The sequence below is a fragment of the Ictidomys tridecemlineatus genome, chromosome 1 (genome assembly GCF_052094955.1).
Source record: "Ictidomys tridecemlineatus isolate mIctTri1 chromosome 1, mIctTri1.hap1, whole genome shotgun sequence".
In the NCBI taxonomy this organism is placed as follows: Eukaryota; Metazoa; Chordata; class Mammalia; order Rodentia; family Sciuridae; genus Ictidomys; species Ictidomys tridecemlineatus.
This window is the reverse complement of record NC_135477.1, coordinates 44,123,676-44,146,263: the sequence shown is the minus strand read 5'-3', so window position 1 is coordinate 44,146,263 and position 22,588 is coordinate 44,123,676.

The window sequence follows — 22,588 nt, the reverse complement described above, 5'->3', positions numbered from 1 at the left end:
CCTTCCCTTGCCTTCTGCCTTTTCCCTTCATGGAGGTGAGTATGGAGCCAATGCCACAAAATCAGCTGTCACCACCTCCCGTAAGCCCAGCCAGGCTGTCCAGCACCCCGTCAGGAGGTCTCAACACCCATTGTCCTCACTGTCCTCCTGCAGAGCACGTCTTGTTTCCACTCACAGATGTGGCATCCGAGGACCCAGAGGCCCGTCCCCACCACCGGCCAGACCCACCCCCCATCCCACTCCAAGCTAACCGAGGCCCTGCCTGGGCGCCCGGGGTCCTTCCTAGGTCCTGGGGAGGTGCAGAGAGCTTCCCAGACTGTTCCACTCCCGGTGGCCCCTCGGGTCCCTCCTCAAGGACTGGGTCACAGTGGACCCCACGTGCTCTTCTCATTGTGCCCAGCACATGTCCTACCTGGGCCTCCCTTCCTCTAAGCCAGGGCCTGGGCTGCTTCTTTTCTTTTTAGGTTTAAAAGTTTTTTATTTAAAAAAAAATAGATTCATAAAAGTGCAAGTCCAGATTCTTTCTTTGCAGTCCCCTCTATCCAGGTTCATCTCTGCAGCTGGAGAGTGTGGGTGGGCCAGGCTCCAGGGGGCGCCGCACCCTGGCTGCTGTGCCGCATCCCAAGGATTAGCGTGTCCTGTAGTCGCCAGTCCCTCCGGTCCTGGCAGTGCCTCCAGAGCCGGCTCACCTGCCGGGCAATGCCCAGAACCCGGTGGCCTCCTCCGAGGTAGTCAGACTGCCAGAAGCTGCCCTGTACCACGCCCCTCACTCCAGGGGAGCCCCGAACCTCTGCCCCCTCAGGACCTCTGCTTCCACCTCTGTAGAGCACCGAGCACACTGGGAGGCACACCAGCAGGTGGGCAGGGCGGGTGGAAGGCAGATGACAAACAGAGGCTGCAGAGGGAGGAGCTCGGGCCACACTCTTGGCAAGCTGGTGAAGCCGTGGCAGAGCCGGGGGTTGCTCCTGTTCCCCTGGAAACCCGAGGCAGGGCTTTTCCCCCAGTGCCACACAGCCCGTGGCATAGGACTGGGCAGGGGGAACAGGAGGTCACGCACTCTCGTGACCTGGGGCCCAGGGATCTGGTTTGGCTCAGAGCACCATTTCAAAGTCACATTCCAGTGGTGTTGGTGGCTCTGATAGTCTACAGTTCTCCATGGGTCCCCCCAATTCCTGTGGCCTCACTCCTGTCTCCTTCCCTAAGTTCCATGGCCTGTGTGCTCCCTGGAGGTGTCAGATTTTGTGACCCCACTGTGACGGCCGGGAGCTGGTCTTTATTCGCCCCTGGTACCCCCCACGTTTCCTCCCCCCACTCTCCAGGCACCACGGAGGCCTCCCCAGGCCCTGCCTTCCTCCACCTGTCCAGGCTGCCCCCACCTAACCTGCCTTGTCCACGGTCCTTGTCTGGAAAACCCTCATTTGTTCATTTCTTCTTCCAACGTCCAGGTACCAGACACGTTTCCCCACAGGTTGGGCACTGCCCAAGGCAAGATACCCAGGGGTGGCTAGGATGACAGGGTCCCCTTTTTTAAAGAAAACACACACACACACACACACACACACTGTATAAACTCGGGACCACTCTGAAGTGCAGTGCTGGAGATCAGAGACGTCCGGGCCTTGCTGGAAGATCACCTCTCCCAGGTGCTTCCCCAGCACTAGAGGGCCCCTCCTGTGTGCTCCGTGAGCCCTAAATGGCTCTCACGGAACTCTTATCGCACTGGATTATGGGTACTTTTAAACTGGGATCAGAAACAAAGATATATTCATTCCAATATCTCTAAGAATGGGCACAGGACAGGTAGCGGTACCTGTCAGTATGGGATGAATGAACGAATTGACTCCATCGCCAGCGTGTTCCTCTGTGGGGGTTGGTATTTGTGCCCGCTGGTGTGCCTATGTGTTTTTGTCAAGTTTGTCATCCTGCAGGCACTCATCACCTGCCCACCGTCCTACCTGGACCAGGGAATAGCCCAGGGCAGCCGAGAAGATGGCCCACAAACATCCAGCAGCTTGTGACCCCATTGTGACAGCCGGAAGCTGGTCTTTGACCCCGACCACGTGGCTGGGAGCATGTTCATTTGAGCCGTGGCGTTTCGCTCCTGTCCCCCTGAACCATAACTGGAAAGGCCCCAGGACCGTCCTCTCATAGTCGGTTGGATATTTGGACAATTAGAACTTGACCAGAATAGAAATAAAGGGTGAAAAGAGGACTGCTGTGTGCAGAGCTGGACACTCGAGCCTGGCCCCGGGATGCAGGGTAGTGACTGGGCAGAGAACAAGAAACTGCCTGACATCTGTTGGAGTCAGGGAGTTTTGGGGACACGGAAGAGGCATGGAGGGTGTTTGTGAAACTGGATTGGAAGGAAAGATTAGATGTGGCTACATCAGCATGTTGACAGGTCTGAGGCCACACCCAGCCGTGTCCTGCAGACCCCGTGCCCACACCCGCCCTTTCTTCTCTCCGCCTGCCTTCTCCATCTGACACCTCCCAGAGGTGTAGAGACTAAAGGTCTTGCTCTCCCAGCAGGCAGCACGTGGACGGGAAGTGGCATTTGGTGGCACCCTGATCAGGGGCGCGAACACCACCGCTTCCCCAAATTGGTTTTCCGACAGTAAATTATAATTGCTCTCAGTGTTCTAGAACTCAGGGACTGAGATTAATTACGACTCCGTATCCTATGGCGCTCTGAACTTTAAGCACAGCGTGGTGTGCAGGTTGTTAATAAGCAGGAGGGTCTGGGAGGACTTTTCAGATGAGCAAATGCAAAAAGGAAAACTATTCGAATTGGAATCTGCACCTGCCAAGGGGCCCCTGGGGCTTGGAAGATGCTTCCCATCAGTGGTCCCCGGGGGTTGCAGGTGTGCAGAATGGGTCCAGTCACCATGCAGGTGACCCATCACAGGACCAACAAGACCATCGGCAACAAACTCAGATATCAGTGGGGTCAAAAAGGTGAAGGAAAAACACGGGACTTTCAGGAGGGATCATGGCAGGGCACGGTGGGGACGAGAGACCTGGGGAGCTCAGGCTCCACTAAGCTCCAGCCTGTCCCTGTGGGAATGTGGCCCACACTTCTCCATCATCAAGAGCAGGATTCCAGGTTTTGCCTAAAATCCCTCTATTTTTATAGTTGGATGCTTATAATTTTTAACATACTATATAGGCCAAATAACATGCATTTGTGCAGGAATTTTTGAAACCCTTAATTAGAAAACGAAGTGTTTCTTCCCTCGGATGGTGGGCTTGGACTTCTCTCCTCCAAGGAGAGCTTCCCACTTTCTGCTGCCTCGGGCTCTTCACTCCCACACTCGACCCCTCTGCATCTCTGGCCACAGGTATTCTCCGTATCTTTCCATCTCTTCCCTTAGTGAACTTAGTCCCTCGACAGGCCGGGATTGCATGCCCTTGTGTCTGAAGCAACTGAGAAAATGTCTACTAAGAAAGAGAATCGTATATACTGGCTGTTGAAGGGACAAAATCTGTACACATTTAAACCTCTCTGCCGTCACTCATTCTTCCTTCTGCTTTGCCTATCCTTAAATCATGGATCCTCTGGGCACAGGGATGCATGCCATTGAACTCAGCAGCTGTGATGCCCTTAGCACCCAGCGAGACCCTGTCTCTAAATAAAATATGAAAAAGGGCTGGGGATGTGACTCTGGTTGAGCACCCCTGGTTTCAATCCCCCAGGACCAACCAACCAACAAACAAGCAAATCCTGCATCCAGTCCTGGAGATATAGCTTAGTGGTCAGTTCTCACCTAACTTTTGCGAGTCTTTGGGTTCAATCTCCAGTGCCTCAAAAAAAAAAAAAAAAAAAAAAAAAAAAAAAAAAAAAACCAGGGAGATTCGACCCGCAAAATCTGAACAGAAAGGCGTCCAGACCAAGCCAGTGTCCTCTCTGTTCCTTTTACCATATTTCCAGGTGTTAAAACTGTCAGAACCATGGAGGGCTGGAAGCAAGGAGAGAGAGTCTGTGCTAGCCATTGTTCCAACCAGGAACCCAGAGACTAGAAGGAAAAATCAATTTCACAGGCTCAAACCATGAGCCTGCACCAGGCGGAAGCCCTCACTCCTCCACGGGACCACGCTTGCCCCACGTCCTTCCCACGAGCCCTCTCAGAGAACTGGCCCACTCTCTGGGGGCCCAGTCTCTCACCAGCCCCATCCCAGGAAGAAGGCTCCAGCCACATGCGCTCTCCACGTCCTGTTTCCCCAGAAGGAGGCCTGAGAGCCACCATCACCCCAACTAGCACACGGTTCAAGATGTCCTAAGAAAGCCATTAGTTTAACAGAAAACAGAAATGACGATTTAGAATGTGAAATGAATTTGTTTTATTAAAACACGATCTGGCAGCAGGCCCTGTTGCTGCTCGGTCTCAGTTACTGAGTCCTGATGGTGGGGCCCATCCTGGGTACACTGACCCTTGCAGCCCAGTCCCTGACCAAGGCCAGGGCCATGGCCCATGCCTTCCCATTTGGCCCTTTATCTGGCCCTTTATCTGAAGGGAATGGGACATTTGTACTGAGTGTTGATGCCTTCCTTTCCTCCTTCCAGGTCCAAGCTGGAAATAGGGAAGGGGCCTCCAGGTGGGAAATGGAGGCAGGGGAGGGTAGAGGTCAAGAGCACAGGCTTTGGAACAAGACAGATTCGAGTTCAAGTTCCCATGTTTCTAATGAGTGACCTTCTACTGGCCCAGCCGTCCCTGATTCCATTTCCATTCTTCCAAGAGATGTGCAAAGAATATGAACTGCTCTATTTCCAGGTAGAAAGAGTGCTCAGCACCTTCATTTGGATTGCTTAATCCTCCTAACAACCCTGTGAGATACGTACGATTATTAGAGGCTCCATTTTACAGATAGGAAACAGGCACAGATGGGTGAATTGGCTTCTACAAAGTAAAACAGCCGGAAAACACTGCAGCCGAGGTTCAGAAGAGCTACATAGAACTCCAGAGTGCATGTTCATCTTCAGAATTTTTCAAGAAAATTAAGAAACCATAAACATGATTCAAAACCCGGAAAGAACAGGGAGCCAAGAGTCCTCCTCAATGTCATCCTGCATCTGCAGCTGTCCTTCTCTCCCAGGGACTATTGTCCCACAGCAGCTCTCCTTTCAACTTCCAGGGTTTGTTGAGGCCTGCATAATTAAACATGCTTTATTTCACTACTTCTTATTCAAAAGTTCAGATATTATATATACTGTCCTGCACTACATTTCTTTTTAATTTTAACATAATTTTAGACTCTGAAGTTACAAAAACAGTATAGAGAATTCCCGTGAGCCCCTGGGAATGCGCTAAGGATTGTATCTTTAACAAGCACAGCAGAGTGACCAAAACCAGGAAATTGACAAAGTATGGTGCAATTAACTATGAACCTTACTCAGATTTTACAAGGTTTTAATTGCACTAATTTGAGGAGGTTTGGTAAATCGTTCTAGGAAGTTATTGACATGTATAGACTTGTGTCATCACCATCTCCATCAAGATACACAGCTATCTTATTGCCACAGAGGAAATCTGACATACCACCCCTTTAGTCATACCCTTTTCCCAACCCTAAGCCACCAATAGTCTATTCTACATCATCGAAATTTTTGTCACTTCAAGAATATTATAAAATACATGGTGGCTTTTGCCTATAATCCCAGCTACTAGGAGGCTGAGGCAGGAGGATTGAAAGTTTGAGGTCAGCCTCAGCAACTTAGCAAGCCCTGGTCTCAAAATAAAAAGTAAAAAGGGCTGGGGATGTAGCTCAGTGATAAAGCACCCCTGGGTTCAATCCCTAGGGCCACAAAAAAAATTTAAATGTTATATAAGAGGAATCATATGCAATTTTGAGAAAAACTTTTCTCAATCAGCACCATGCTCTTGATATCCACCCAATATGTTGCGAGTATCCATAGTTCTTTCCAGAGCTGGAGTTGTAGCTCAGTGGTAGAGTGCTTCCCTAGCATGTATGAGGCGCTGGGTTTGATTCTCAGCACTGCATATAAATAAATGAATAAAGTAAATTTGTCCATCAACAATTAAAAAAAATAGAAATAAATAGATCTTTTATTGCTGAGTCCTATCCTTTGTAGGAGTGCAGAACAGCTTGTCCATTCCTCTGTTGGAAGATCTCTGAGTTGTTTTCATGTTTTGACTTTTAAAAATAAGCTATTATATATTTGTGTACAGAATATTTGTGTACAGGATTTTATATGAGCATCACTTTTCATTTACCTTGGAGTGCCCTGGAGTACAATGCATAGGTCACATGGTACATGCATGTTTAACTTTTACAAGAAACTGTCAGGTTATGTTCCAGAATGTTCTATGTTTCATTCCACCAGAAAAGCATGACAGTTCCTGTTGCTCTATGTCTTCACTAGCAAGTGGCTTAGTCAGAAACATTTTAACCCAAGCTAGTAGTTGCAGTCACATAGCTCAACGAGCACCTTATCTTTTCAACTCAACAAAACAGCTTGGAGCGTTATCAGAATAGAAAGCTACTCTTTTTTTTTTTTTTTTTTTGGCAGTTGAATCGTATTTCCTTGTATGGATACATACCAATATTTATTTAACTGATCTCCTTTGGATCAACGTTTGAGTATTTCAAATCTTTGTTGTTTCAGATATTTGAAGTCCAACTCTCAACCACCACATTGAACTGCCTTTGCAAATACCAAAGGAATTATGCATATGTACCTTGTGTCTCTTTAGCAAAAATTCTGTTAACAATTCTTTTGACTGCAAGTGTAGGACACCTGACTTGAATCTGCTTAAGTTAAAGGGCGGGGGGGGGGGCGCTCAGTGACTGGATCAGGAAGACCACAGAAAGTGGGAGTAGGAGGCAACAGCACTAGGGTCCCAGATCATACTAGGTGTCTCTGTGCATGGGTCATGCTACCACAGTGAAGACCAGCCCTCTCCACAGGGCAGCAAGTGTGGCCACTGGCCTCTCCTGAGTGTTCGATCTTGCAGCCCTGTTCCCTGCAAAGGAATGGCTTCTCTCTGTTAGCTCCTAAACCAAGGTGTCAGAGAAGCACTCCATTCAGTTTAGGGGTTAAGGGATGATCTAATGCAATCCTGGCCATCCTAGGTTCATAAGCCAGTTCCTGTGATAACCGGATGTGAAGTGGGTGGGGGGGGATTGGAGAATGAACACAGAGATGCAAAGAGTCCTACTCCCTTAGGCATAGACCACATCTGATTCATTTTCCAAGCACAAATAGCCATGATCAGCACACATTAGATGCTACAGGCATACAGCTGGTCATGAACAAGATATGTGTCAATCAATCAAGCATTCTAGTAAATTGCCTCTTATTACTTTGCATGCTGGGGGAACCCTGCCATTTCAAATAACCCCGTTAAATTCCTCTGTGAAGTAGTCTTTCTTTACCTAAATGCTCACAGCAGGATTTGCTTAAAGTGGGGCATGCCTGTAGTCTCAGTTCCTGGGGGAAACCTTTGATTTTCCTGACAACCCACTGAGATAGGCAAGGATGCTACGAGGGCAAATGGTTAATGGCTGTGAAAGCTTTCTGTGACCTGTAAGTGGTACAGAAATGTGGGACCTCACCATGACTATTATGATTATCCTTATTTCATCTCTTCTTTGAAGAGCTTTACACTGTAATTTTGGAAGTGGAATTGGAGACACCTCTCCAACAGTTCAACCTCATACTACTCTAAGGCTCAGTCCTGGATCTCAGAACAGCATTTCCCACGGGCATGTTGCTTCTATTAAATGCAACATAAAGAGCTTTCTGCAGCCAGAGGCCTTCTTGGATGGGAATAAAGGGAGGTCTAAGGCAGGGGCTTCCTGAGGAGCATTTAACCATTTCTAAATGACCCTCTTCTGTAATGGCCTTTTCTAGCCCAAACCTAGTGATTTGAAATAATAGTCTTCCTGGAGTACCTAGCTCAATGCACAGTCCTGTGCTGGGTACTGGATTCCCAGGATGCTCACCGTCTGGGGGAGTTGGTGCCTCCAGCCAGTGGTGGTCCCTGGAAGTAGAGAGAGACACTGAAATCCCCAGGACAGGCAATCGGGAAGGAACTATGCAAAAGACTCCAAGTCTGATGGAGGAGGATGAGCATTTGAATGGCATAGGCAACCCTGGTAACCTCAAGTCTTCCCCAGCCGCCCCTCAATTCCAAGGACCCTTGCAAATACATTCTCATAGATTTCCCCCCAAATTTTTCTTCTTTTCTATGTCTTCCCTCTCCTCCAGGTTTCTTCTCCACATTTCCCCAACCCTTTCCCACTCTTCAAGGCCCACCTCCATCCCTGCTCTGTCCCCTATAGAGAATCCCCACCTGCTCCTTCCCTCCCGGCTCTGCTGGGCCACAGTAAAATGTACTTAGCTCTGAGAGCCTCTGTCATAAATCAGTCTCTCTGGAGGCTCAATCATTTTTATTGCTCTCTGTGAACATCCTGTCATTCTCCCCGGGTTTCAGATATTGGCAGGCTTGGAACTCACAGCACTTTTCCCGGATACGTCTCATTAGAGACCTGCCTATTGCTTTCTGCCTTCACACTGAGGCCTCCCCAGCCAATTATCTTGACCCCATCATGACTTTTGGCAGGCACCCCAAGAAAGCAGTCAGGATCGGATCCATGTGATTAACTGGGAGTCTCCTAGGACACTGCCACTCCAGCCCTTCCTTCTTCATCGTCTTTCCCATTGCCAGTAGATCTCCAGGAGCCTCAGAGCCATGACTGAAAAATGGCACCGATGGCCACTCTCTGCCCTCACCCCCGCAAGAGGCTAAGGGACTTCAATATGTTGGAGCAAACACTGCCCTGGAGTCCCGAGGCTTCATAATATTTATGGTTCAAAGAAAAGTGGGTTCATGGGCAAAGTGATCAAAAGGAAATGAAATATGTTGGGGTGTGGGTAAAACATGACAATAGTTCATAAACTCAGGCTGCTCAAAGAAGTCCATTAACCTTAAGAAAAATAGACCAGGTTCCTAGGACCATGAGGAGGGAATCGCTCTGCGCAGTATACATTCTTGTCATCTTAAGACTTAAATGAGTTGAGAACCCTTTGGAAGCAGGAATTCCAATAGACACTGGTCTGTACATGCACCCCCTGATTTCCCCATTTATAATAATCTATCGGATGAGAACAGCTACCCATAAATGCAGTTATCAAAACCAGGATATGAGCCAGGTGAGATGGTGCACGTCTGTAATCCCATCCACTCAAGAGGCTGAGATAGGAGGAGAACAAGTTCAGTGCCTTGCTTGGGCAACTTAGATCGAGGCTCAAAATAAAATAAAAAGGACTGGGGTGTAACTCAGGGATAGAGCACTTGCCTAGCATGTTGGGGTTCAACTGCAATCACTTCTCAGTATGGGAAAAAAAAACTGGGCTGTGGTCTAAATTGTGACCTAATTAGTCTTACTTAGAAGAAGGTGTAAGAAGGAGTTTGGAAAAAATGTTTGTGCTGTGGACAAAGAAAAGATGTCGAAGGGAAAGCACTGGCGAGCTATAAAGCTCAAATGGAATCTTCACCATGGTTTCTCCCACTGTCTTGCATTGAAATCAGCCTAAATCACAAGTCATTAGGTCTTGCTTTCACACTGTCCTGCCTGTTCTGTTGATTGGTGTCACTGCCCAGAAGAATTTGGTCCAAAGAACCAGTATCAGTCTGACTGATTTCTCTCATTAGTTTTGTGCTGACATGGCTCATCTGCCCCCTTATTGCTCAAGAGGGTTGAACCTTCTGGAAACGGGAAGATGGAGTGGAACAGAGAGTCAAAGTGTGCAATGCACTCATTTCTTCAAATTCTTCTTCCGCAGACTCTCCTATGTGCCCATCACATTTTTAAGGGCCAGAGATACAAAGATTTTTCTTCCTTAAATTGGCCCTCCTCCCTTTGCACTCCCAAGTAGAGCATGGTTGATACAATAAAACACCTAACCCTTAAAAATGCAGTTCAGAGGGAAAGATAAATACGTTTCAGACAAAGTGGGAACATTGTTAAGACAATCCACTGACTATTTCACAGCCAAGAACTGAACAACAGTCTCTATGCAAGGTATAAACAAGATTAAAATAACTGGCATGGCAACTATACAAATATTGTTCGGGAACAAAAGTAACGAATGAATCAGATAAAGAACTCAGTCTGGAAAAACAAATAAAATCCAAATAATAGGGAACACTTCTCTGTTATGATAAAACTTAATAAAAATAAATTTATCAAAATAAGAGCCTAAAGAACAGATGATAAAGCAATTAAAAAAAAAAGGCTCTACTTTCAACCAAAATAAAGTAAGACAGAAAACTTTGCCCAAATAACCAGGCAAAATACATGAAACAGTAGTTTTCAAATCACAGGACAGACAACTAAGGACAAGGAGTCCTAAAGGAAGGGAGACTAAAGAGCCCTGTCACCCCCACACCCTGCCTGGGGGGGCTAGCCTGGGGCACCTTCAAGTGCTCATGCAGGCCTGGGAGCAGCCCCAGACACCAGGATGGACTTCTCCAGGCATGAGAAGCAGCCCGGAGGTTCACCTCACCCACAGGGGTCCAAGGCCCTCAATGGATGCCAAAACTGTGGAGAACCCTGAACCCTAAATATACCATTTTTTCTTATAATACATACCTATGATAAAGTTTAATTTATAAATGAGACATAGGAAGAGATTAATAGCAGTCACTAATAAGATGGAACAATTTTAATTACATGCTCCAATATAAGTCATGTGAATGTTGTTTCTCTCTCAAAATATTTTAAGATAGTGTACTTGCCCTTAAGATAGTGTACTTGCCCTTTTGGGTAATGATATGAGAGGACACAATGCCTTATGTGATAAGATCAAGTAAGGTGAAGGATACAAGCACTGTGATGTAACATCAGGCTACTATGTGGGGTTAGTTGACCAAAACCACTACAATGTTGAAACCATATTTTTTGATAAAAAGAACTACTAGGTTACCCACAGGAGGGTAGCATATACAATATGAGTACACTGGGAAAAGGAATGATTCACATTTCAGGAAGGGCAGAGGAAGACAGCATGAGATTTCATCATCTACTCAAAGCAGTGCGATATTTGAAAATTTCAAATTGCTCATTTCTACAATATTCCATTTAATAATTTTGGACCACATTTGATGGGGAATTGAAACAATGGAAAGCAAATCTGTAAATAAAGGGAGACTACTGCATTTTAAGTGGTTTTGCTTCAGTGATTGGGAAAAATTAGCTTAAGACTAAATGTTGCTCTGGTCATGCTTAACAAATCTTAGAAGCAAGACATGAAAGATTTACACTTCTAAGAAACTTATCTGAGTCCCAAAATAGCACCCAATAATGTATATGTGAATACAAAATTAGCCAACACCCAATAAAATGAAATTCAAAATGTATAGAAATTAGTAAAATTATATATATATAAATATATATAATGTATGTATATTATAAACTATACATAGTATAGTATTTATCCTTACACAGTAAAGTTTATCCTGATAATGGATTGCTGGGTTGCTGATATATCTATATATATCTATATCTATATCTGTATCTCCCTCCCTCTCTCTCTCTCTCTCTCTCTCTCTCTCTCTCTATATATATATATATATATATATATATATATATATATATATATGAAAGAAGGAAAAAGCAATCCATAACCAGGATAAATTTTCATCAGTCTGACTAATCAAATTGACTAGAAATGATACCGATAAAAGAATTAATACACAAGAACACTAAAGCCTTAGTTGTAACTGTATTCCATGTGTTCAAGAAAAGGAAACAAAGAGATTTCAGAAAGACGTAAGTCAAACTTCTAGAGATGAGATGAATGGCAGATAATTTATCACACAGGGAAGAGAGTTTCATAAACCTTAAGGCATAGCAACAGAAACTATCCAAACTGAAATGTTAATAAGAAAAACTGAAAAATAAAGCAAGCATGACTAATCTGTGAAACAAGCTCAAGCAACTCATATATGTGTAAGTGAAATCTGATATATAAATGGGAAGGAATATTTGAAGATTAAATAATGGCTAAGAACCTTTTAAAATTTACTGGGCATGATGGCACACCGCATAAGCCCAAATACTAAGGAGGCAGAGGCAGGAACACAACCTTGAACACAACCTTGGCAACTTAATGAGACCCTATTTCAAAATTTAAAAATAAAAAGGACTGGGTATATGGGCATATAGCTCAGCAGTAAAGCACCTCTGGGTTCAATCTTTAGTACACTAAGCCAGATGATAATCAATGACAAAAATAGATTCAAAAAGCAGCCAAAGGCAACAATACATTATGTATAGAGGAAAATTTATAACAAAAGATTTCTTAGCAGAAATACAGAGAGTAAGAAGAGATGTAGCAACATCTTTAAAGCAGTGAAAGAACTGCCAACCTATCATTCTATACCCAACCAAAATAGCCTTCAAAACTGAGGTCAAAGTAAGGGCATTTTCAGACAGATGAAACCTCAAGGGATCCATCACAACTGGACATATCCTATAGGAAATAAGAAAGAAAATGATCCAAGTGGAAGGCAAATGATACCAGAAAGAAATCGGGATCTGCCCAAAGAAATAAAAAGCACTGGAAATGATAATCTCTGTAAGTACCAAAGGTGTTATTTCCCTATTTAAATCCACTTAAGAGAGGATTGGCTATTTAAAATAAAACCGCTCACAAAATATTGTAAGACTTTATCACAGAGGTAGAGTAAAATACATAACGGTAATAGCACCAAGGCCTGGAGAGTAAAATGGAATTATATTGTTTAATGTTTCTTATAGCTTATCAAGTGAAGTTACAGATGTTTATTACAAAACCTAAAAAGAAAGAATAAATCTGGACTAAAAAACACAAAATAAAAAGAACAGGTACAGTTAATGAGCAAGCAGAGATAAAATGAAATCATAAAAATACTCAATTCCAAAGGGGGCAGATGAAAATTTGAGAAAGAATAATAAAATAGAAGAAATCACTCTTCATATCTTGTAGTCTGTTATAGTTATGCTAATTAAGACAATGTGTTAGCAGGGAGAGGTGCTCATAAATAGAAGGAGTATACTAGAGAAACCAGAAACTGACCCACACGGAGATGTCCAATTAATTTTTGACAAAGGTGCAAAATCAATTTAAAGGAGGGGAAGCAGCCTTTTCAACAAATGCTGCTGGCTATTAGGAGACCAGACCCCAAATTATCATAATTTTTTTAAAAACCTGAACTTGAATCTCACATCTTGCACAAAAATTAACACAAAGTGGGTGATGGATTTAAATGTAAAACATAAAAGAGTAAAATTTTAAGGAGAATATACAAAACAGGAGGACATCCTCAGGCCATAGTATTAAGCAATGTGTCCTTAGACTTGACACCACAATCACAATTCATACAAGGAATGTATTGATAAAGTTAGGAAAATTTTAAAACTTGGTGAAAGGCACTGTAAAGGTGATGAAAATACAAATTAAAGACTGAGATAAATATTTGCCAAATCACAAATTAGACCACAAAGAATTTGAATCTATAATATATAAAGAAACCTCAAAATTCAATAGTTTTGGAAAATCCAATTACCAAGGAGCTAAAAGCATGATCAGACATTTTGTTGAATATGATATACAAATAGTTACTGTATACATTAAAAATATTCAACAGTGTAAATGTAAATTAAAACCATAAAATATATCATCCACTCAAAAAAGGATAAGATTTAAGAAAAAAGTAGTGATAACACCAAATGTTAATGAGAATGTGGGGAAATCACAAGGAGAATGCATGGTTTTAGGAGAAGCAGCATAAGGGAGGCTTGTAGGCATGACACAGTTACACATCTTGATTTTTGATCATGGTGATGCTTACATGGAGCTATGCATGCCACAAATGAGTGTATGTATAAATTGTAAATGTGAATGAGCTGTATGGGTTATAGCAATATAAGTTTCCTGGTTTTAATATTATCCTACTATTATTGAAGATATTAACATTGAGGAGCACTGGTTATTCTTGGCAACTATTCTGTCTACCTATAGTGATTTCAAAATGGAAATTATTAAAAAGAAGAAAAGAGGAACAATTAATAGATGGATGAAGAAAATACAAACATCAAGATAGTTAATTTAAACCTAACCTTATCCATAATCATATCAAGGGTAAATGGTCTAAACTCTCTAAATAAAAACAGAGATCATCATATTTGAGAGGGAAAAGGTAAGATTCAACTGTATGGCTACCTACAGAAAAATTCACTTAAATATAAAGACAAATAGAGTAAAAATAAAAGGGTAGGAAAAGTTATATCACATAAACATAACTGTAAGAAAGTTGAAGTGACTATATTATGACTATATTAAAAAATCAGAAGTGACTAAATTAAAAAATCAGAAAAAAGAGGGTTATGTTATTAAGACAACAAGAACAGTTAATTAAAATGATACAAATATCCCAAGTTATACAAATAATAACAGAACTTTAAAGTTTATGTAACAGACTGATAGAACTTCAAGGAGACATGAACAATCTACAATTATAGTTATAAATAATATTACCTTTCAATACAGAAAAGTGAGGAAAAAAAGCATAGGGAAAATATTGTAAACAGCATTAACCATTTTGATTTAATTGACATTTATAAAATACTTCACCACCAAAGGTAGAATACCCATCTTTTTCAAGTGCCTATAAAACATTTATCAAGATAGAACCTATTTAGGATTAAAAAACAAATCTAAATATATATTTTAAAGAACTTAAATTGTGTTTTCCGCTAACACTGGAATTAAATGAGTCAGTAAATAAGAAAGAGCTGAAAAATCCCCCAATATGTAGAAATTAAATAATACACTGTTAACTGACTCATTGGCAAATAACAATTCAGAAGTATTACTAAAAATATCTTGAGTGAAATGAGACTAAAAATACAACCTGTAAAAAGGTATGGGATGCAACTAATGCAGTATTTAGGGGAACATTTATAGCCCTGGATGTCTATAATAAAAAATTTTTAAAAAGAGGAGCTGCAAGTCAGTTACTTCTACTTTCAGACTAAAAAAAATCAAAAAAAGAAGAACAAACTAAAGTGAAAATATGAGAAGGGAATCATCAGAACAGAATAATATAGAAGAGAAAAAAATCAATTAAACAGAAAAATATAGATTAAAAATCAACCAATCAAAAAAGAAGATTAATAAAGTGAATGAACATCTATCAAAATTAATTAGGAAAAACAAGAGAGAACACATTATCCATAACAGGACAGAGAGATATGACATCACTACAGATTCAACAGACGTTAAAGGTTTATACAAGCATTGTATGATGGTCATTTCTGTGTCTTAGATGATTTGGACAAAATCATCAAACCCCACTCAGAAAGAAATCAATAGCTTGAGTATCCCCTATTGATTTTCAAATTTATATTTAAATTTTCCCAGAAGAAAAACTCCAAATTGAAATCGCTTCATGGATGAATTCAACATTTAAGGAAAAATATTATACCATTCTGCACAAACTTTTCTAGAAAGTTGAAGAGATAGTCCTTCTTAACTCATTCTATGAGGTCAAGAACCCAAAATAAATATTACTAGAAAAGAAATCTATACATCATTATACATAAATCTATACCTTGTGAACATGTGTGCAAAAATCTGAAAATTGACTCCAACATTATGCAAAAAAGATTCCATATCATGGGTTTATCCCAGGAATGAAAAGTTGGTTTCATATTTTTAAAAAAAATCACCAGTCTGATGGATTAAAAAAGAAAAAAAACATGATAAGAATGGAGAATCTTATGGGCAAAGGGTAGGGTGGGGAGGGATTATGAGGATAGGAAAGATGGTGGAATGAGATGGACATCATTACCCTAGGTACATGTATGATTGCATGAATAGTATGTTTCTACACCATGTACAACCCGAGAACTGAAAAGTTGCACTCCATTTGTGTATGATGAATTGAAATGCATTCTGCTGTCATGTACAACTAAGCAGAACAAATTAAAAAATAAATATAATTAAAAAGTAGATGCAGAAAAGGGATTTGACTAAGTGCAAGATCAATACTTGATTTAAAAAAAAATTTAGCAAATAAGGAATAGAAGGGAATTTCTTCAACCTAACAAAGAGCATCAACCAAAAACTTACTGCTAACATTATACTTAGCAGTGAAAAATTAATACTTTCCCTTAAAAATAGGAATAAGCCAAAGTTTTCTGATATCACTTTTATGTGATATCACTGATACCACATTGCCTTGGAGATTCTTATCAAAATAATAAGGCAAGAAAAAATAATAAAAGATATCTAGATTGGAAAGTAAGAAAAAAACTTCCTTTATTTGCAGATGATTAATGGCCTATGTAGAAAATATGTTAAAATCTACAAAATAACTACTATAAATAGTAAGTAGGGTTAGTCAAGTTATAAGATATTAGTTCAATATTTTAAAAAATCATTGGTATTTCTGTTTATTAGCAATAAACATAAAAATTGAAATTTGAAAAGATAGTAACAAAAGGATTCAATATTTACAGAAAAATCTTACAAAACATGTTCTGAGCATAAAAACTAAAAGCTACAAAGCACTGCTGAGAGAAATCAAAAGAAAAAAATATATGGAGAAAGACCCTTTACCAAAGAATATATATGAGAGGCTAATATACATATGAAAAGATTCTTAGCATCATTAGTATTTAGGGAAACTCAAATAAAAACCAGAAGGAGTTATAGCTCCACACCTATTAGAACTGAAAATTAGAACTTAAAAGATTGACTATACCAACATTGGCAAGACTAAGCACTAACTGGAAATCTCAAAAGGAACCAGAATGAGTGTTAGTAGTTAGCAGTGAGTGTTAGTAGTTTCTTAAGAAAGTTAAAAATACATCTACTATATGATCCAGCCAGTAGTTAGTCAGTAGTTAGTAGTGAGTGTTAGTAGTTTCTTAAGAAAGTTAAAAATACATCTACTATATGATCCAGCCATTCCACTTCCTAGGTATTTACCCAAACAAAGCCAAAGTTTACGCCCATAGAAATATTTGTACGTGACTGTTCATAGTAGCTTATTTGTAATAAAGCAATTGTAGAAGCAATCCAAAAGTCTATCAACAGGTGAATGCACAAACATTGTGGTATATCCTTACAATGGAATACTACTTAACAGTAAAAAGGGGTATACTATTGAAACCATCAACAAAAGAGATGAATCTCAAAGTAATTATTCTTAGTGATAGAAGTCAGGCCTCCTGCCCCATATACTGCATAGTTTCTGTATTTCATAAATAAATATATATATATATGCATACATATGCACATACAAAGTATGAATCTTATATATTTGTGCATATATATGTATGTGTGTGTGTGTATATATATATATATATATATATATATATAGAGAGAGAGAGAGAGAGAGAGAGAGAGAGCGCACAAGAGAGAGATTATGATTTCATTTCTATAACATTCAATTCTATAAGTAAATAAATCAGATCAATGTTTGCCTGAAGGCGGGGCCCCTGGCAGGACAGATCAAGAAGGAGGGGTTTCCAAGAGGCACCAGGAGACTTAGGGGGTGTGGTACATGCTCACTGTGTTAATCATGTCCTCAATTTCATGTACTTTCATGTGTCGAAGCTTATCCAATTGTCACTTTCAATGTGCACAGTTCACTGTACATCAAGGGTACCTCTACTCGGCTGTTTAAAGAAGCAATAGAATAATATGTCAAGGGAGCCGCAGAGCCAATGAAACAACGTCAAAGCCAACAGAACATAAAAATATCCAGGAACCAGTCAGTTATGAAAATTAAGAACAGAACAAATGCAGATGGGAAGATGAGAAGTCAGTGCCTGATACCAGGTAAGCACAATGTGCCTCCCAGCTGTACAAGCCCAGGGGTCCCCCTGCACACCCAGAGCCCAGGAGGTACCTGGGGCACACGCCAGAGCTCTGCAGCTCGCTGCCCTGTGGCCCATCTACACACTGCTGGAGACAGCCACAGAGACAGCAGAGGAAAAACACAGAATCGCAGGATGCAGAGGGAGTTTCATGGGTTCAGAACACAAAGTGGATATTCCACTAGAATAACTGATGCTCCCATAGTAGAAAGCCTAAGAAATGAAGTAGAAATACCACAAACCTCTGAAATAATGGAATTTGCTGAACACACACACACACACACACACACATTATTATCAAGGATATTGGGGTAAAAAAGTAGGGAAATGACAGAAAAATCAACATCCAGACAACCTGGCAATGTTAACATTCAAGGCAAGGAAGAATTCTTAAGGAGTCAAGGTAGAAAAGTTATCAATAAGTTACCCTAAACCAGGCTAGCCTGAGTCTTTGGAACCATGTATATTAACTCTAGAATAGACAATAGAGAAATACATTCAAAATTTTGATGGAAAAAAAATGTAAGACAAGATTGTGACATCCAGTCAAGAATGTCATTCAAGAATGAAGATCATTAGAAGACATCTCCAAATGTGAAAGAATTGAAGTCATTGCGGTTGAAAAGCTATTTGATAATGGCATTGAGCGGGCAGTGGTGGAAATGCAGTGTAGCGACTATTACCTTCCAATGTCTGTTTCCTTCTCCTTCAGTATAATTTACAAGTTATAAAGAACTCTAATTTTCTCAGGGACCTTGTCATTCACCCACGGCTCCATCTTCCTCAGCCTCGGTCGCAGCTAGTTATAGTCAAGCCCTGAGTTTCCACCAGGTCAAGCCCTGAGTTTGTGCAACTTCTCCAAAGGCTAGTTAAACAGAAGGAAGATGTGTGTCTTCAGCCTTGGTCCATGCTGCCTGAAAGATAGATGGGAGGGGTGAAGTCTGGAGCACTCCCCATCTTAACCCCTGAGGACAAAAGGAACCGGAATGGTGATTTGGATGTCAGCTAGGAGGGGCTGACCTGAGTGATAACTTTGCAGATCTTCCAAACCTTTCCCAGCTTGCTGGCTCCAGACTTAGTTTACATGAAAAACAAGTAAAACTTTCATTTTGTGTAAGCCACCATTTTTTTGTTGTTGTTGTTTTATGCAATGGAACCAAATTCTGACCAAGACGTCTGTCAACTAACAGAACAATCAAAATAGAGGATTTGAGTCTGGCAAAGCTGTAGGTAAAAATACAAATTTTATACAGAACACATTGAAATTATCCCTAAGACTTAAAAACTGACGTCCTTATGCCTAAGAAATAGAGAGAGATGTTATGCAGATTAAAATATGAAAGTAATGATGTACCCAACAACAACAACATCAGGTAGTGAGAGGAGGAGACGTATAAGCATGCTGATCTCATCTATCGGAGCAGAAAGTCAATCAATAGAGTGTAAATTTAAAATATGTCATTTAAAACTGTCTCCAGCCTCCCAACATGTTCTATAATTTCTCAGAGGGAGGCTGTTAGAAAATAATAACTCCTTGGGCTGAAGAAATGTTTATCTAAATAAAGCAATTTCTTCCATTTTACTTTAGTTTCTTTTTCTTCTTTTAAACCAAACAAAAATTTAATTTAACACTGTTTTAGAGACAAGTGGCTTGGGTCTTATGACTCCATGTTATATTCCTGTCTAAACAGACTTCTACCAAGAAACCCGTATGTGTTGATCATTGGGGATTACATTTCTGGGGAGTGATTATCATTTTTTCAGGTGTTTTCTTAATTTCTTGAATGCTTTATGATGAGTATATATTAGGTTCTTAACATCACTGTATTTATAATATATATTTTGCCATATTCACCTAAATAATTACCCAGGAAATCCCTTTAAGTCACTCACTGGTCTTCTATAGCATGAATGTCCTTTATTTAAACATTTCCTCATACATCAGCGTTCCATTTTTAAAAATATCACCTTCTTGCATCGTGATTTTTGTGTGTGTGGCCTTGATTTTCCAAAAATGTGATTTCTAATTAAAATAATGTGCACATTTTAAACCTTAAAGAGTCAAAAGAACATGCCTTAATTTTCCTTCCACCTTTAAGCGTGAGAGTCCCATTTCCTCCTCCAATAATGAATTCTAGCTACATTTTTAGATGTTGCCAGTTTGATTAAATAACTGATATTTTGTTATTATTTTATTTTTCTTTTCCTTGACTCCTTGTTAGGATAAGCTTGTGCTTCCCCTAAGTTATTGGAGTTCTGAGGCTTTCCCTGGTCCATTTATCTCTGAGGTTATTTGTCTTTTTCTTATCAATTTGTAAAAAGCTCCTTCTAGATAAGGGATATCAATTTTTGTAATATATGTTCTAACTCTTTTCTTGTAACATCTATCATATGTGTTTGGACTTTGTTTATGGTATCTATTTCCAGACATAAATGCATAAAAGCTTAATTTTTATCTGACATGTATCACTTCTTACCATATCAGTGAGGTCATTTAAAAAAAAAAAGAAAGAAAATGCTCAAGACCATCAAGACGAGACAGGAGCGACGCTCTTGCTCTACTGCACTGCCTGCGCCATGCTCAGCTTTTGAAGTCCGTGTTCCCAGTGCTGGGAGCCCTCCCTATGGTACTAGGCCCTGGTGCATGTGGTACCCCACTCCCGGGGACCCTCAGTCCTCCATGGCAAACTGCTGGCAGCTCCCATCGCATCCACATCCTGTCCTCTCTGAGCTTTGCCTCAGCTATTTCCTGCTCTTGGCCAAAGACTCTCTCCTTTTCTAGGAAGGCCTCCCTGAATACTGCCTTCCTGCACACCAGGTTAGAGGACTCTCTTCAGGGATCCCATTATGCCCTGAGCCAGCTGGCCTCCAGCCAACGCACACCCACATGCCCTCCGACAGGCCGACTGGCCAGGCCTGTGCCTGATATGCCATCACGTACTTTCCTTATTCCTCCCAATCTGAGCCCACTTCTATTACCCTTATTGGAATACACCTTAATCCTCTGCTCACAGCCATTGTCTCCTAGACCTCCAACTTCCTGCAGGCAGAATTAGATCTTCCTGCATCCCAATCCTGCACTGGGAGCTAAATAGATGGGTGAATACTGTGTCCCCTACAATTCTGTGTGTCCAGATAGTCCTGGTAAAGGACACGGCCTTCAGTAACTTCTGAAAATCAGAGTCATGTACACCTAAATATCTAAAAATCGCCTCCACTTCCAAACATTCATCACAGTAATACACATGACAATAGAAAATGCCTACCACGGCTTCTCTTCCTCCTGGTATCCTGTGTGTTCTCAGCTATTCTTATTGTGCAAATCTCTCTCTAAGCCATCAAATTTGGGGTATGCCTGAAGAGCGCCATAAGGGGATAATAGAACCATTTTACAGAAGAGAAGACTGAGCCTGGGAGAGTCAGGAGAGCGACCTTGAACCCTGAGATTTGGTATAATCAATCCAAGGCCTGGGCTCTGGAAACTGCTCCAAAGTCGCTCTTTGTCCAAGGCGGCACCATCAGATTGATAAAGTGCTGTATCTCCAAGGACCATCCCATGATAGCCTCCCCATTTTCTGGTTTGATATTTCAAGTACCTTGGGATATGAGATGCCGGCAATCAGATATGCTCCAGTAATCAGCAGCAAATAGTTCTGTCTGTGAACTTTTAGCAGTTTACCAAATGCCTCCTAATCTGACCACCTTCATATAAATTGCCCTAAAATATTGTTTTATGAATACACAGAATCCGATAACAAATAGTACCTTTTTGTGAAATTAATTTCAATTTAGCCTTAACTAATACTAAATTGCTATAGAATCACATATTACATACACATTACTACAGAAAGAAGTTCATCATGATTAATGTTATTACAGTGAACACCAAAGGAATTAATAATGATTTGCAGTTATTATAAAGTGGTACTGGTGTAGGAAAAAAGGTTAAGTCTAATTAAATTCTGGCAACCACTTTAGGGTTCTGCAGCAGTGAGGATGCTGGGTTTTATGTTAATTAATTCTATATGAAAGGTCGCTGCTGCCGTTTTAATATTGTTCAAGGAGCCCCGCACCTACTACCAGTATATGTTTTGATTTTTTTTTCCCCATAGTGACCTGCTGGCATGAGTGAGATGCTAAATTCATGAAATCACCTGATATGAGGAGGCTCAGTGATTTCTTATTCTGATTCAGAGTAGCCATACTTGGTGGTGAGGCCAATGTCTCCAAGTTCCCTCCAATGGCCCATGCTAAAAATTGGATGATGTATTTTGGAAATGGATCTTGGAGTTCCTTGAGTAGCTTCCTAGGTTAGACATGGCTTCACCTTTATCCTTTCACATGAGCAAAGTGGGCATCCTGGACATCTCAAAAGAGGGACACCTATGCTATGCCTGATAGTTCTCTATTATGTATGGAAGTCAGCATGGCTGAGCTCCAGGACTTGGGGGAATCCAAAGATTCAGATTTCTTCAGGGTCCTGTAGCTCATTTCCTTTGTATCTTGGGGCAAGTCATTTAAATTCTGAGTTTGGATTTCCTCAGACTTCACAGTATTGTTGGCGGAATTAAACCAGAAAATGGATAAGAAGGAAAGGCCAGAATATCGAAGAGTTAAACAAATGAGTGCAGTTATTCGTGAGCCCTCCCTAGTTGAAGTTCTACTCTAAACACATGTAATTCCTCTACTCAGACTT